The sequence below is a fragment of the Staurois parvus genome, unplaced genomic scaffold (genome assembly GCF_062004578.1).
Source record: "Staurois parvus isolate SC_StPar_1 unplaced genomic scaffold, SC_StPar_1.0 ptg000574l, whole genome shotgun sequence".
In the NCBI taxonomy this organism is placed as follows: Eukaryota; Metazoa; Chordata; class Amphibia; order Anura; family Ranidae; genus Staurois; species Staurois parvus.
Window position 1 is genome coordinate 2,876,960 of NW_028318370.1, and position 18,041 is coordinate 2,895,000.

General features: G+C 43.6%; 1 protein-coding gene across 4 annotated transcripts in view; it reads left to right on the forward strand.

The window, feature by feature from the left end:
• The window catches only part of BCL9 (BCL9 transcription coactivator), a 448,616-nt gene that overhangs the window by 343,414 nt on the left and 87,161 nt on the right, over positions 1–18,041 (forward strand). The gene's annotated exons all lie outside the window — the stretch shown is intronic.

Genomic DNA, 18,041 nt, shown 5'->3' on the forward strand with positions numbered 1-18,041 from the left:
GAGAAATATGGACATAATCAGACCGCTAGGGAGGTTAATACAGATGAAGTTATTTGGTCAGTTCTATTTATGTATATACCATGCTGTCATGTTATTCAAAAAGAACTTCTCTAGCTTTTTAAAGATACAATTTAATAAAAATATGATTTTTGTAAATAGTTGTTTAACGGTGCTTGGGAAGTCCCTGTTCCTCAAAATGTATGCCCATTTATGTATTGTCTGCCGCAATATTGCAGTCCCGCAATATGTCGCTGATCGCAGCCATTGCTAGTATACTGGGATTTAAAACATTTTTTTTTTGTATTTCCCATAGTTTATAGATGCTATTTCTTTTGCTCAACTAATCAATATACACGTATTGGGATTTTTTTTTACCAAAAAATATGTAGTAGAATACATTTTGGCCTAAATTTATGAAGAAATTTGATATCATTATAAGCTCTATTTGTGGGGAAAAAAAGGACATAAATTTCATTTGGGTGCAGCGTTGCATGACTACGCAAATTTAGGTAACGCCTTGCCGTATCACAAAAAAAGGGCTGTTCAGGAAGGGGGGTAAATCTTCTGGTGCTGAAGTGGTAAAAGCGGAGTTCCACTCGCTCACCCACTGACTTTTAAAAACAGCCACTTACCTGTCCCACAATCCTGTGGTGCCGCAGCCCATTTCACCGCCCGTCCTGTATTCCAGGCACTGGCATCTTCAGTGTGGGCACCCAGATATGACAGCTTGCGGCTTCACAGCCGGGTGCCCACTGCGCATGCGCGTTCTGGTGTTCTTGGGGTCATAGTCAAATTTTTCTTCCTCCAAACATGGTGAGGTGAGTTATTGCCAAAGAGCTCAATTTTGGTCTCATCTGACCACAGCGCTTTCTCACAATTCTTTTCTGAATTATGTAGATGTTCATTGGCAAACTTCAGACAGGCCTGTTCATGTGCCTTCTTGAGGAGGGGGACCTTGTGGGTGTTGCAGGATTTCAATCCATGGCATCGTATTGTGTTACCAATGGTTTGTTTGGGGACTGTGGTCCCAACTGCCTTGAGATCATTCACAACCTCCTCCCGTCTAGTTCTGGGCTGATCCCTCACTTTTCTCATGATCATCCTTACCCCATGAGGTGAAATCTTGCTTGGAGCTCCAGATCGAGGGCGATTGGTTGATCTAAGGGGGTTCTGGTGGGGGAATCCGATGTAAAAGGGGCTCAGATGGGGGAATCCGGTGTACAAGGGGCTCTGATGGGGGATTCTGATGTAAGGGGGGGGGGGGCTTTTGGAGAATCTGTTGTATGGGCACCTCTGATGGGGGAATCTGATGTGTGGGCACCTCTGATGGGGGAATCTGATGTGTGGGCACCTCTGATGGGGGAATCTGATGTGTGGGCACCTCTGATGGGGGAATCTGATGTGTGGGCACCTCTGATGGGGGAATCTGATGTGTGGGCACCTCTGATGGGGGAATCTGATGTGTGGGCACCTCTGATGGGGGAATCTGATGTGTGGGCACCTCTGATGGGGGAATCTGATGTATGGGCACCTCTGATGGGGTAGTCTGATGTATGGGCACCTCTGATGGGGTAGTCTGATGTATGGGCACCTCTGATGGGGTAGTCTGATGTGTGGGCACCTCTGATGGGGGAGTCTGATGTGCGGGCACCTCTGATGGGGTAGTCTGATGTGTGGGCACCTCTGATGGGGGAGTCTGATGTGTGGGCACCTCTGATGGGGGAGTCTGATGTGTGGGCACCTCTGATGGGGGAGTCTGATGTATGGGGCCTCTCACATGTGATTCTTTGCAGTGCAAGTTGAGCCCATTCATTTTGTATGGGCTCAAATCGCACTGCACGCAAAATAGGTATCCATAATTAGCATCGGCGAGTACCTGATAAAAAGTATCAGTACTTGTTCTTAAAAAAACTGGAGTTGGTGCATCCCTGATAAAAAAAAAAAAAAAAAAAAAAAATTATAGACCCTTCATTTCCTTGTTAGTGGGCAAACTTACTAAATCTGCAGGGTATCAAATAATTCCCCCCCCCCCCCATATATGAAATGGTCTAGAGGTCCAGATTCAACCTTTAAACCTAGCCTTTGACACATGGTCTAAGGTCCCATGCACACAGGACGTTTTTCCTCTCTTAGATGCCTTTGCTCCAGGGAAAAATAATGCAGCCCAAAGCCATGTTTTGCATTCGCTTTAATGGGCATTTTTACTCGTTCGGCAATATTGATTCTGGGCATTAGATTGCATTAATGTGGAAACGTGTCTAAGCGTGCTACTGCTAACCACTTGCTGTCCGCCTGCTGTTTATAAACGGCAGGACGGTGGCACTCCAGGGGCGGGTTGCCGTTCATAAACGGCACCTGCCATTTCTAGCTGTGCGCGCTCCCTGGGAGCGCGCAGCACCGCGATCCGGTGCCCGCTGTGTCCTCTGGACACAGTGAAACACCGATCGTCGGACGGAACCTCTGTACGAGGTCCCGATCATGTGATCACTGATTGGCCAATCAGCGATCACATGCAAAGTAGTAAGCAAGATGTCACTTGTGACATCATTGCTTACTACGTGTGAAATCTGTGAATGATCACAGAGATCACATGGTACAAGGCTATTCACAACAGCCTTGTACCATGTGACAAGCTGTGACCAATCACAGCTGACTCAGTATTTCTCAATGGCTGCAAGAATGCAGACAGAGAGGAGAAATTATTGCTTTTACATCCTATATGGGTGTAAAAGCACTGTAAAAAAAAAAAAAAAAAATCTTCCATCACCCCCCACAAGTAGCACGGTGTCACTATGGTGACACTGTACTGCTAGGGTGACAGTATGTAAAAAAAAAATATATTTCTTCTGACATTGCTTACTACGTGTGAAATCTGTGAATGATCACAGAGGTCACATGGTACAAGGCTATGCCTTGTACCATGTGACAAGCTGTGACCAATCACAGCTTACTCAGTATTTCTCAATGGCTGCAAGAATGCAGACAGAGAAAAAGAGAAATGATTGCTTTTACATCCTATATGGGCGTAAAAGCAATCACTGTAAAAAGAAAAAAAAAAATCTTCATCACCCCCCACAAGTAGTACAGTGTCACCATGGTGACACTGTACTGCTAGGGTGACAGTATGTAAAAAAAACATAAATAATATTAAAAAAAAAATAAAAATGTAAAAAAAGTTTAAAAATTATAATTTTTGGTTATAAACTAATTTGGCTTATTTTTTTTTTTTTTTTTACTAAAAAGATAATGGAATACATTTCGGCCAAGATTTATGATGAAAGATTATTTATTTGCAAAATTTTATAAGAAAAACACTTTTTTTCAACATTTTTAGACATTTTCATTTACATAGCAAAAAAAAATAAAAATCACAGCGGTGAATAAATACCACCAAAATAAAGCTTTATCTGTCTCAAAAAAATGGTGAAAACTTCATATGGGTACAGTGTTGCATGACCGCGCAATTGTCATTCAAAGTGTGATAGTGCTGAAAGCTGAAAATTGCCCTGGACAGGAAGGGGGTGAAAGTGTCCGGACAGGAAGTGGTTAATGCTTGTGTATCCACGTTTGGCTTTTTTTTTTTTTTCTCTGGTGCGTTTATTTTTCTGCCTCTAAACACCTGTGAATGCCTATTGGTGCATGGACACACAGACTATCCTATAGGGCAGTGGTTCTCAACCTGTGGGTCGCGACCCCTTTGGGGGTTGAACGACCCTTTCACAGGGGTCCCCTAAGACCATCAGAAAACACATATTTCCGATGTGTAAAGAGCAGCTGCTGTGTAGAAAGCAGCTGCTGTGTAGAAAGCAGCTGCTGTGTAGAAAGCAGCTGCTGTGTAGAAAGCAGCTGCTGTGTAGAAAGCAGCTGCTGTGTAGAAAGCAGCTGCTGTGTAGAAAGGAGCTGCTGTGTAGAAAGGAGCTGCTGTGTAGAAAGGAGCTGCTGTGTAGAAAGGAGCTGCTGTGTAGAAAGGAGCTGCTGTGTAGAAAGCAGCAGTATTGGAGGTAAAACGACACTCATGAATTATAATTACTGGGTAAATAATTTTATGGTTGGGGGTCACCACAACATGAGGAACTGTATTAAAGGGTCACGGCATTAGGAAGGTTGAGAACCACTGCTATAGCGGCATTTAGAGGCAGTGAAGTGTGGACAAGCTGTGCTTTTGACATCCTGTGTGGCCTAAAGGTAAGCTCACACTAGGCGCCTCTTTGAGCAGGTGAGGGCGCAGTTCACTGAACTAAGCCTGAGTACAGTATGAAGTGATCACACTAGTCGGAGTGGACATTGGGGGTCAGACATGCTCAGACACACTACTAATCTAGTAGAAGTACATCCCAAGGAAGCGGTCCTCTGTCTTGTTTCATCTGCAGTCTTTTCCTCTTTGCTTTATGTTTTTCTTCTCACCAGAATGACTATGTAAGTGGTCGGTAGTTTTGTTGATGCCTGAGTTTATTTCACTTGCTAAAATCAGAATTCTTCACTGGAACCGTAATAGGATAAAAAAAAAAAAAAAAATGCGAAGGCAGGCCTAGAAAAGCGTTGGCGGTCGGCTTCCTACATTGAGATTGCTAATCCTTGAAGCGTCTCGTTTTTGAAACTAATGTGTTATATTGTGTGTGAAATGAGATTGATGTGTCATTCTAGAAGCTGTGACTCTTGCGTTTTACTATCTCCTTGCTGAGGAGACATTGTGTTTCTTGAATTGTGGCTGACTCTGCAAAGTGCATCTTCATTAACAAGTCTTCCATGATTAATTATATATCGTCAGGTCTCAAATTCCATTCAAATTCTCCCCGTGATGCTCATAGCTTTTTTTTTTTCAAAATTAAAGGGAACCTGCTGGCTTTATTTTTTTTTCTTGTTTTTTTTGTTGTTTTAAGTTGAAAGTGGAAGATGAGCCATAACTAATCTTAAACTTTCCCTCCCCCTTCCTCCTACCTATCCTACATTCTCTGTATAAAAAAGTGTTTTTAACTTTAGTCCGGTTGCATGGTCAGCAGCTCTGGCTCTCCTTTGCAAGGGAGCGTTCTGCAACAACTGAATTCTCAAAGCCATGACGTCACCAATGGACTCCCATGGCCCATCCGTTGTTGGCGATCCCTCCTCTCCTCTGCAGCACGCCGGGGTGACAACTGACACAGGGGTGCTGGAGCTACTGGATCATGGAACCTGATTAACTACTTGCCACCCACCCGTAGTAGTCTTACTGTGGGTGAGCAACACAGGCAGGCCAGGTAACGAAAGTGTATGTCGTCACCTGTCTGAGGTTTTCGAGCACACTGATTGGATTGGACAGCACAAATTAATCAACAGGTTTCAGCCAATAATTTTGACTGATCAGCTGTGTCCATTCACAAAACACAGTCCTTTGTGTACAGAACAGTGATCTGTAAGTAAAAGCAGTACATATTACACTTGTTGGGCACAAAGATTGCTCCTTGATATAACCCCTTCCCAGTCATTGTCATTAGTACAGTGTACAGTATTATATCTGATTGGGGGGGGGGGGGGGGGTTGGGAGTTTTTTTTTTTTTTTTGTCTGAGTATAGATCTATGCTTGTCCCAAGCATGTTTGAGGTTATTTACTGTTGACTGGCTCACTACCTCTGCTGGTTTATTCAGTAAAATAGTACTTTCTGAGATTAGCTTTGAACGTTCTTCGAGTTAGTTGGTTTTGTGTTGAAAATCCTGCCCTCCTGAACCTTATTCAGCCCCTGGATGTATTTAAAGGTTTCAATCATGTCTCACTTTTCCCTTCTTTCCTCCAGACTGGACATGTTAAGTTCCTGAAGTCGCTCTTGATAGGTTTTATCCTCCAGACCTTTCACCATTTTTGTTACCCATCTCTGGACTCGTACTATCTTACCAATATCTTTATGTAAGTGAGGTCTCCAGAACTGGACACCGTATTCCAAATGAGGTCTAACTAAAGATCTATATAGAGGAGTCAGGACCTCCTTCCTCCTGCCGGTGACCCCTCTAGTGATGTAAAGATCTATATAGGGGAATCAGGACCTCCTTCCTCCTGCCGGTGATCCCTCTAGTGATGTAAAGATCTATATTGGGAATCAGGACCTCCTTCCTCCTGCCGGTGATCCCTCTAGTGATGTAAAGATCTATATAGGGGAATCAGGACCTCCTTCCTCCTGCCGGTGATCCCTCTAGTGATGTAAAGATCTATATAGGGGAATCAGGACCTCCTTCATCCTGCTGATGACCCATCCAGTGATATAAAGATCTATATAGAGGAATCAGGACCTCCTTCCTCCTGCCGGTGACCCCTCTAGTGATGTAAAGATCTATATAGGGGAATCAGGACCTCCTGCCGGTGACCCCTCTAGTGATGTAAAGATCTATATAGAGGAATCAGGACCTCCTTCCTCCTGCCGGTGATCCCCCTAGTGATGTAAAGATCTATATAGAGGAATCAGGACCTCCTTCCTCCTGCCGGTGACCCCTCTAGTGATGTAAAGATCTATATAGGGCAATCAGGACCTCCTTCCTCCTGCCGATGACCCATGCAGTGATATAAAGATCTATATAGAGCAGTGGTTCTCAACCTTCCTAATGCCACGACCCTTTAATACAGTTCCTCATGTTGTGGTGACCCCCAACCATGAAATTATTTACCCAGTAATTATAATTCATGAGTGTCGTTTTACCTCCAATACTGCTGCTTTCAACACAGTAGCTGCTTTCTACACAGTAACTGCTTTCTACACAGTAGCTGCTTTCTACACAGTAGCTGCTCTTTACACATCAGAAAAATGTGTTTTCTGATGGTCTTAGGCGACCCCTGTGAAAGGGTCGTTCGACCCCCAAAGGGGTCGCGACCCACAGGTTGAGAACCATTGATATAGAGGAATCAGGACCTCCTTCCTCCTGCCGGTAACACCTCTAGTGATGTAAAGATCTATATAGGGGAATCAGGACCTCCTTCATCCTGCTGATGACCCATCCAGTGATATAAAGATCTATATAGAGGAATTAGGACCTCCTTCCTCCTGCTGGTGCTCCTGCTTTCGCCACTGCCTTGTCACACTGTTTGCTCATTTTGCAATCATCTGAAATAAGTACCCCCAAATCATTTTCCTCTGTAGTGCTGGCCAACAATGTACCCCAAGGTTGTACTCTCCAAGGGATTTTTTTCCCTAGGTGCATTATTTTACATTTAGAAATATTTGAACTGCAATTTCCACTTTTTTTCTTCAATCTTCCAGCAATGCCAAATCATGTTCCACGTTACATACACCTCCAGGGATATCAACCCTATTGCACACTTTTGTGTCATCAGCAAAAAGACATCCCTTACCCAACAAGCCTTTAGTGATATCACTTACATATAGATTAAATAGAACAGGACCTAGTACAGAGCCTTGTGGTATACCACTGGTGACTGGTCTCTTTTCCGAGTGAACCACATGTACAGCCACACTCTGGTATCTATCCTTTAGCCAGCTGCATATCCACTGAACCACCCAGGGGCTAACTCCTAGATTGTACAACTTTTGTATTAGATCATTATGTGGAACTGTATCAAATGCCTGGCTGAAATCAAGATATGCTATGTCCACAGCACCGCCCTGGTCCAAAACATTGGTAATATAGTCAAAAAATCCAATCAGATTAGTCTGACATGATCTGCCCTCAGTAAAGCCAGGCTGCTTTGGATCTAGCAAGTTGTGTGTTTTTTTTTTTTTTTTAAGTGAACAATGATCCTTTTTTTCATTCCTTTTTTTTGATTCCATTAACTTGACTACAACCGATGTTCAACTCACTGGCCTGTAATTGCCAGCTTCTGCCTTGCTGCCCTTCTTGTGGATAGGTACAATCAGGGGCGGACTGACAACTCATGGGGCCCCTGGGCAATAGGGGATCATGGGGCCCCTGTGTCCTTGCCCAAACTCAAAAAAGCTTATGAAAATGGTACCAGGGGCATCTCATGGGGCCCCCTACTGACCCCGGGCCCTCGGGCAATGCCCGAGTTTCCAAATGGTCAGTCCACTGTGGGTACAATATTAGCTGTCTTCCAGCCATGGGGAATTTCACCTGTTAAAAGAGATTGAAAAGATCAGTTAACCCATTCAAGCCGGTGCCTTTCGACCCTTTAAGGGTTCCAGAAACCGGGAGGTGGGGTTTTAGGGTCATGTGACCGCCGTAATTCGCTGTCATGGCGGTCACATGATCGGTAGAGGTCTCGATCGAAAGAGGAGATCGGGACCTTTCCATGAGTACCGGACATGTGTGCTGGGCGTGCGCTCTCGGTACATATGTCCTTTTTTAATAGAAAGCAAATGTGCGGCCGCTCGGCGTCTAGGCCCAGACGCCGGGAGGCCACACATTTGTGTGCGGCCGGCGTGGTTAATGGTTCAAAAACTATACCTCGAAGTTCTCTTAGAACATTGGGATGAATACCATCAGGGCCCATTGCTTTATTAATCTTTAACCAAGCCAGTTCCTCTGCTACCTCTGTCTCCAGAAATACTCCAAATAAACCATTATTACTAAAACCAATATGATTTTCCTACTTAGTGTAATTTATTTCTGAGAAGATTGAACAGAAGTAATTAAGTGGTTTGCTACATCCAGGTCTCCCTTCACTAGTGTCCCCTTTTGGAAGATTCTCCTCTTACTGCTGTGAGGACAACCCAATATTTATGACCGAGTGAATCTCCCTAACAGGGACACAGACAACAATAATTCCTCTCTGCTCTATCCAAAATTAAAATAGTTTTTCCTTTACTTATATTTTAAGGACATTGGAGGGTGGGGGTTGGGGGGTGTGTGTGTGGCCGAGTAGAACTGGGCAGGGCTGATAACACTGCCTTGGAGATTCAGTGCAGCAGTGTTAGGGCATTAGAGTGATTTGTAAAGGTAGATTTAAAAAACTTTTTTGTTAAATAAACTTGCCATAGTTTTGCACAGAGCAGCCCCAATCCTCCTCTTCTCGAGTACCCTACTGGTACTTCTGGCCCCCTCCCACCTGCCACGTGCCCCCACAGCCAACAGCTTGCTATGGGGGCACCCAAGCCACTGCTCTGTGTGTCCACACACAGGCGTTACTCGTTGTCAGCCCCAATCTCTCCTCATTGGCTCACTGGCTGTGATTGACAGTAGTGGGAGCCAATGGCTTCCATTTCTGTCTTGGCCAACGAGGAGGGAGAGACTCAGGACAGCTGAGGCTCTTGTGCACATTGCTGGATCGGGCTCAAGTAGTTATGGGGGGGGGGCTGCACATAGGGTTTTTTGTCTTTTTATTAACCTTCATGAATTTTTTTTTTTTACATACAATTTAATAACTTTTTAAAATAATAAATCCTAACTGAAAGACAGTGCTGGAAATGTAGAAATTAAACTTCAAGCTCTGCACAGAGCTTTAGGAAAATCGATGAACCAGACCCACAGAGTATTCCAACTAGAATGCTACAGAAATATACCCTGTATACAAGAACTAATGGCTTTTGGCAGTAATAAACACCTGGTGGCTTAGTGGTTATCACCATAGTCCCCGCAGTGCTAAGGTATTGGGTTCAGCTCCCGCCAAGGATGCTATCTGCATATTTTCTTGTTTGTATGGGTTTCCTCACTGCTTCTGCTTCCTTCCACACTGTAAAATATATACTAGCAGGTTGGTTGGCATCTACCCAACATCGGGCTTAGTTTGTAGTTGTAAAGTACAGTGAGGTAGTGACTGCTGTGATCAGCTGAATGTTCTCTGTACAGTACTGTGGATACCTAATGTTAGAACTGTATGCTAATATAGGAGATGTTTCGTTACCTATGCAAAGTAAAAAAGGTACAGAAATAGTTGAAAAAGAAAGTACTTTGTGTATATGTGTACATACAGTGCGCTCATAAAGTATTCAGACCCCCTTCACTTTTTTCAATGTTGTTCTATTGTAGTCTGATACTACAGTTGTTTAAATTTTTTTTTTTTTCCCATTAATCTACACTCAGTACCCCATAACTACAAAGTGAAAACCGAATTTTAGAAATGATTTGCAAATGTATGAAAAAGGAAATACTGAAGTATCACATTGACATAAGTATTCAGACCCTTTGCAACAACACTTGAAATTTGGCTCTGGTGCCTCATTTCTCTTGATCGTTGTTGAGATGTTTTTACACCTTTTGGAGTCCACCTGTAGTACATTAAATGGACTGGACAGGATTTGGAAAGGCACATACCTCTCACCCTAGGTTCACATTTGTGTGGGTGGTGCCGCTGCGGATCCGTACAAAAATCTGTGCAGTCGCACTACCCGCACAGAGGAATGCAGACCCGCGGGCGGGTGCCATTACTTCTTATTGCACATATTTTAGGTATAGGGTGCCATTAGTTCTTATTGCACATATTCTAGGTATAGGGTGCCATTAGTTCTTATTGCACATATTTTAGGTATAGGGTGCCATTAGTTCTTATTGCACATATTTTAGGTATAGGGTGCCATTAGTTCTTATTGCACATATTCTAGGTATAGGGTGCCATTAGTTCTGATGGCACGCAGCCCACACTGGAAAACGCAACCATACTGGGAACCGAGGTTCCCATGCAGGCTCCGTTTTCCAAAGAAGTGCAGAGACTTCTTTCCCTGCATGGCACAGGAGTCCATTTAAATGAATGGGCTCTCGTGCCCGTGCAAAAGGCAGCCCGCACGGCCACATAGATGTGCACAGGTGGTCAATAAAAGGCCTCACAGATGACCATGCATACTGTATCAGAGCAAAAGCCATGAGGTCAAAGGAACTTCCTACAGAGCTCAGACAGGGTTATTGCAAGGCGCAGATCTGAGAAAGCTACTGAACGTTTCTGCTGCACTGAAGGTTCCCAAGAGTACAGTGACCTCCATCATTCTCAAATGGAAGCAGTTTAGCACAACCAGGATTCTTCCAAGAGCTGATCACCTGGCCAAACTGCGCAATCGGGGGAGAAGGGTCTTCGTAAGAGAGGTGACCAAAAACCCGATGGTCACTCTGAATGAGCTCCACAGATCCTGTGTGGAGATGGGACAAAGTTCCAGAAGGACAACCATCATGGCAGCCCTTCACCAATCTGGGCTTTATGGCAGAGTGGCTAGACGGAAGCCTTTCTTCAGTGCAAAAGACATAAAAGCCAGCTTTGCAGGGAAAAGAAACCAAGTGATCGTTCAATCTGTTCAGAGCCCTGTGGTTTTTGTCAACATGGGGCTCTGGGCTGTGATTGTACACAGCTCATCAGCAGGTCCTAGACATGAATAATTGGCTGGGTTCTGCTGACAAACTCCCGTTGTGTCATATCACATTCCGACGTACAGGTACATTGTGCCCCGCCGCAGTAAATGTCCTGCAGTGGATCTGAAAGCGGATGAAGGAATACACTGAACATACAGAAGAAGATTCTGATAAGACCACCATAATCTGTAAAATTCGTTTTACGAGATCAGTAACCTAGAGAACCTTGCATGTGATCAGTATGTGTAATGATGTTCAGTGTATCATTTTTCACGTCTTTATAGTTTTCTTCACATTTTACATGCTCATGATGTAAAGTGATAGCGGCAGGTGTTGGGATAACCTATAACACTGCAAGGGGTGCTGGAGCAGTGTACAATTTCTAACCGCCTCCCACCCGCCATATAGTCCAATGACGGACGCAAGGTGGTTCTTTCGTTCTGGGAGGACGTCGAACGACCCTTTCACAGGGGTCTCCTAAGACCATCAGAAAACACATATTTCCAGTGTGTAAAGAGCAGCTGCTGTGTTGAAAGCAGCTGCTGTGTTGAAAGCAGCTGCTGTGTTGAAAGCAGCTGCTGTGTTGAAAGCAGCTGCTGTGTTGAAAGCAGCTGCTGTGTTGAAAGCAGCTGCTGTGTAGAAAGCAGCTGCTGTGTAGAAAGCAGCTACTGTGTTGAAAGCAGCTACTGTGTTGAAAGCAGCAGTATTGGAGGTAAAACGACACTCATGAATTATAATTACTGGGTAAATAATTTTATGGTTGGGGGTCACCACAACATGAGGAACTGTATTAAAGGGTCACGGCATTAGGAAGGTTGAGAACCACTGATTTAGAAGATGCGGCTCTAAGCAGTAATGCACCGGAGGTTCTGCAAAGCACCCACATGTGCACAGACGTATGTTTTATGTGCAGATAGTGTGTGTTCGGCGCATGTGTCTTTGCATGTATGGGTGCTTTATATATCCTCACATCTGCACAACCACAGACAGACTCATCTTCAAATTTATGTCTATGGGCAGCTGTATGAAGCATCTCTGGGTCCTGGGAAACGTTTTATGCATCCTCTGGCTGCATGAGCCTTTATAAAGTATAAATCAATCAATCAATGCACATTTCCCATGTTTTACCCTTTTTTTAGAAAGCTACAAGTAAAGAAAAATGTGTTTATCCCAAGAAATTCCTGTGTGCCCAAACTTCCACTGCACTAAAATCCCAAGCACTGTTGTCAGCCGTTCCAGTTCTCCCCTTTGACCGAAGAAAACTTGCCCCTCACCTCCTCTCCATAATATAGGAGGAAGGTGTTCTGTAGCCCTGCATAAGAGAACTTGGCAAGGTGGGTAGTACTGCCTAGGATATTAGTGCAGTAGAGGATCAACAGTTATTTTTATGTATTTGCAGTGTTTTCAAAACATTAAAGTATAACTAAAGGCAAAACCTTTTTTTTTGTTTTTTTTTTAGTTTTGATTAGAGGGGAGACAGATTAGAACGCCTGTCAAGTATTCATTGCTCTCTGTGCCCCCGTTGTGGAGATTCACCCTCTCTATTTGTCTTGTTTACCACTATCATTGAAAGTGAAAGTAAAAATCCTAAATTTTGGGTTGTCCCCAGAAAAGTATTAGAGGGAAGTCCTTCCAATGGGGACACTAGTTCTTACGGCTTTGGGGTCCCCAAGGAATTCCCTTAATTTGCAGGGGTTTCCTCTCATTTCCAGTTTGGCTATAGGACGGGAAGTGAAGGGAAATCTCCCCAATGGCACAGAGATGGCTGAAAATTCTTACAGGGCTGATAATCCCTCCCTTGGTCTATCCAAAATGAAAAAAAAGTTTTGCCTATAGTTCTACTTTAAGTGAACCAGTGCCCAGACTATGCGCAATGTTTACATATTCTGAACAAGCTGCAACCACTTGCCTACCGGGCACTTGTACCCCCTTCCTTACCAGGCCAATTTTCAGCTTTTAGCGCCGTCACACTTTGACAATTGCGCGGTCATGCAACATTCTACCCATATGAAATTTTTATCATTTTTTTTTCTCACAAATAGAGCTTTCTTTTGGTGGTATTTATTTGTCACTGGATCTTTTACTTTTTGCGCTATAAACAAAAAAAAAGCAAAAAATGTGAACATTTTTTTGTTTCTATTATAAAAACAGTTAATTTTTCTCCTTCGCTGATATGCATTCATGAGGTTGAACTGATGGGCACTGATAGGCGGCACTGATGGGCACTGATGGGCGGCACTAATGAGGCGGCACCGACTGGCGGCACTTCTGGGCACTGACTGGCGGCACAGGTGGGCGGAACTGGTGGATGGCACTGCTGGACACCAATCGTCAGGGCACTGATTTTCCGGTGATCAGAGTGTCATTGGACATGGCTGATCATGTGGTAAAAGGCCGCTGTGATTGGCCCGGAGATCGCCGGGGGCGGGCAGGAGAGCGTGTTCTAGGGGGACGTCATATGACACCTTCTTAGAACTGGCCGGCCGCAGTGCAGCCGTCATTCGTCTATCTGCGGTCGGCAACTGGTTAAAGGCATTTTAAAATCAAGCGCTCAGTTATCTCTGTGGCTATAGGTGTTGTGAAGAAATTTGTCTTCAAAACTCACAACAGAGGCTCTGAATTCTCAGCTTCTTCCCCCCCATTACTCTCTAGGAAAGTGAAAGCTTGGCAGCCCTCTAATGTAAACACACATCGGGTGCATTACTCCAGGGGTCACATGTTAGTTACCTTTCAGCAGGTTTCTCAGTTGTTTACAATACAGGTATTCCCTTACTGAGAATTTCCCTCTTGGATCCATCTTGGAAGAAGGGCTCTGTTCCCCACATTTCTTACTGGTGGCCACTATAGCAACTGTTTCCCTGGCAACCGTTTTTATACCATCCCTTAAGTAGTCAATTTTACATTGCATTGCGGCAGTATTATTCTGCCGCTTGCTGTAGTGGCGAGAACCTTGGGAGTCTCAGACTTGCCCACTGGCATTAGGTCATTTGGTTGACAGACCAGAAGACTTGTGGCCCGTCATGACATCTATGCCTGCCGTAAGGGCCCATTTATGCTGTTCCCATGCTAAAACACTTTGTTTCGCGTTTTGGTGTGCTGGCAGCTGTCATTAGCGGCAAAACGCTAATGCAAAAACGCTGAAAAACTAGCATTTTTAACGTGACTTTACACAACTAATGCTACCAGCGTTGTTAGAACGCCCCGTGTGCATGGAGTCTTATTAGTGATTTCCATAATCCAGGGGCATTGGCCAGGATTGGTAAATACATAGTTATATCGGTCCAAGCTAGACCAATGTAATGATGTTTAACAGAACCATGCCTGGATTTATTTTTTAAATCTATCCTGAAGTTCAGTTGTAAATTCAAAGGAATTGATTTGAGAAGTAGAGACAAATGCAGGCCATAGACGGTTTGTTTATTGGCCGAAAAACGAAAAATTGGTCGTTCTGTTGCCACGAATGATTACGCAAATGGCGTTTTTCGTACATTTTCCAGCAGGACCGATAAATGAGGAGGCTTTTCTGCGGTTTTTTTTTTTGTTCAGCAGCCCCTGACACTCTCCCTAATGTTTCCTATGTGTCCATGTACACATCGTTGTTTACAGGCAGTTGAGTTTACAGTCGTTTTTTGAATGCACCAAACTTGCGTTCAGGAGTAGATTTTATCAGTGTTTCAAGCGCTTGTAAACGCAGCTAACCGCGTTTATTTTCGGTTTTTAACTCTTCCATATCCAAATGCTGTTCGCAGTCTTTTTTTTTTTTTTCTTCATCTTAAGAAATGCATGCAAAGTGTTTTTCATGTATTCAAATGGACCCGGTACACCGGCGCACCAGTTCCAGGTTTTGCGTGAAGGAAAAAATGGTAGAACGTGCCGCATTATGCTCATGATGGGATCCATACTGAATACAACCAGAAAAGACAGGTCATCTCCACACATACTGCTCTCTCTGCTTCTGCTCTCTCTATTTCTCTCAAAATGTCTGAAATAGTTAATGTTTTACTGTTTTTCAGTGCATTCTGGGCGTTTTTGGAAGGTCTCCTGAGGTTATCTTAAAAAAACGCTTCTAAACGCAAACCACAAGGTTTTTTAACCTACGTTTTCCAGCAGTCAGTTTCCATCGTTCAGAAGTGTTTTCCAAACGTCCAGTGTACATGGAGCCTTATGCAGGCCGTAGACGGGTCGTTTTTCGCAGATCTGCTCATTTATTTTTATTGGTCATTATTATTATACAGGATTTATATATTATTATTATTATACAGGATTTATATATTATTATTAATATTATACAGGATTTATATATTATTATTATTATTATACAGGATTTATATATTATTATTATTATACAGGATTTATATATTATTATACAGGATTTATATATTATTATTATTATTATACAGGATTTATATATTATTATTATTATACAGGATTTACAGTCATGGCCGAAATTGTTGGCACCCTTGATATTTCTCCAGGAAATCATGTATTTCTCACGAAACGTATTGCATTAACACATGTTTTGCTATACACATGTTTATTCCCTTTGTGTGTATTGGGACAAAACAAAAAAAGGGAGGAAAGAAAGCAAATTCGACATAATGTCACACAAACCTCCAAAAATGGGCTGGACAAAAGTATTGGCACCCTTTCACAACTGCGGATAAATAAGAATGTTACAAGCATGTGATGCTCCTGTAAACTCACCTGGGGCAAGTAACAGGTGTGGGCAATATAGAAATCACACCTGAAAGCAGATAAAAAGGAGAGACGTTCACTTAACCTTTGCATTGTGTGTCTGTCTGTGCCACACTAAGCATGGACAACAGAAAGAGGAGACGAGAACTGTCTGAGGACCTGAGAACCAAAATTGTGGCAAAATATCAACAATCTCAAGGTTACAAGTCCATCTCCAGAGAACTAGATTTGCCTTTGTCCACAGTGCGCAACATTATCAAGAAGTTTGCAACCCATGGCACTGTAGCTAATCTCCCTGGTCGTGGACGGATGAGGAAAATTGATGAAAGATTGCAACGCAGAATAGTCCGGATGGTGGATAAGCAGCCCCAAACATGTTCCAAAGACATTCAAGCTGTCCTGCAGGCTCAGGGAGCATCAGTGTCAGCGCGAACTATCCGTCGACATTTAAATGAAATGAAACGCTATGGCAGGAGACCCAGGAGGACCCCACTGCTGACACAGAGACATAAAAAAGCAAGACTACAGTTTGCCAAAATGTACTTGAGTAAGCCAAAAGCCTTCTGGGAAAACGTCTTGTGGACAGATGAGACCAAGATAGAGCTTTTCGGTAAAGCACATCATTCTACTGTTTACCGAAAACGGAATGAGGCCTACAAAGAACAAAACACAGTACCTACGGTAAAATATGGTGGAGGTTCAATGATGTTTTGGGGTTGTTTTGCTGCCTCTGGCACTGGGTGCCTTGACTGTGTGCAAGGCATCATGAAATCTGAGGATTACCAAAGGATTTTGGGTCGCACTGTAGGGCCCAGTGTCAGAAAGCTGGGTTTGCGTCCAAGATCCTGGGTCTTCCAGCAGGACAATGACCCCAAACATACGTCAAAAAGCACTCAGAAATGGATGGCAAAGAAGCGCTGGAGAGTTCTGAAGTGGCCAGCAATGAGCCCAGATCTAAATCCCATTGAACACCTGTGGAGAGATCTTAAAATTGCTGTTGGGAAAAGGTGTCCTTCCAATAAGAGAGACCTGGAGCTGTTTGCAAAGGAAGAGTGGTCCAAAATTCCGGGTGAGAGGTGTCAGAAGCTTATTGATGGTTATAGGAAGCGACTGATTTCAGTTATGTTTTCCAAAGGGTGTGCAACCAAATATTAAGTTAAGGGTGCCAATACTTTTGTCCAGCCCATTTTTGGGGTTTTGTGTGACATTATGTCATATTTGCTTTTCTGCCTCTGTTTTATATTTGTTCCAATACATACAAAGGGAATAAACATGTGTATAGCAAAACATGTGTTAATGCAATACCTTTTTTGTGTGAAATACTTGATTTTCAGGAAAAATATCAAGGGTGCCAACAATTTCGGCCATGACTGTATATAGCACCAACAGTTTTCTCAGCGCTTTACAATAGATTGGGAGACAATACAGTTCAATACAAGAGGGAAAGGAGGGCCTGATCCTTGGAGCTTACAATCTAGGAGTCATGCTGGAAAATCCACGAAAAATGGCGGTTTTTCGTGGACATTGGTGGCAGCATCGCAACGGGGCCGACTGATGTTTCGTTTTTCGGCCGATAAGTGGCCCGTCTAAGGCCTGCCTTACATGTTTTCTGAGAATCTAATCTGCCCCTGAATGCACAGATTTGTTTAGGTGCAAGTATCCTGAATGCACCTAAATGTAGGTCCACACACAGTGGAATTTACGCCTATTAAAATCAATACAAGCATCTATATGTCCTATAATGCATGTCTGTCACTGCCTATGTGAATGAGGCCTAAGCTGTTAGGAACTGACTGAAACTGGACATGAGAATGTTTGATACGTTTGATGCAGCACAATGGCTAAATGGTTAGCACGTCTGCCTGGCAGTACTCGGGTCGCTGATTTGAATCCCAACCACAGCACCACCTGCCTGGAGTTTGCATGTTCTCCCTGTGCCTACGTGGGTTTCCTCCGGGTACTCCAGTTTCCTCCCACACTCCAAAGACATGCTGGTAGGTGAATTGGCTCCTGTCTAAATTGGCCCTAGTATGTGTATGTATGAATGTGAGTTAGGGACCTTAGATTGTACGCCCCTTGAGGGTTAGGGACTGATGTGAATGTATAATGTATATGTAAAGCGCTGTGTAAATTGA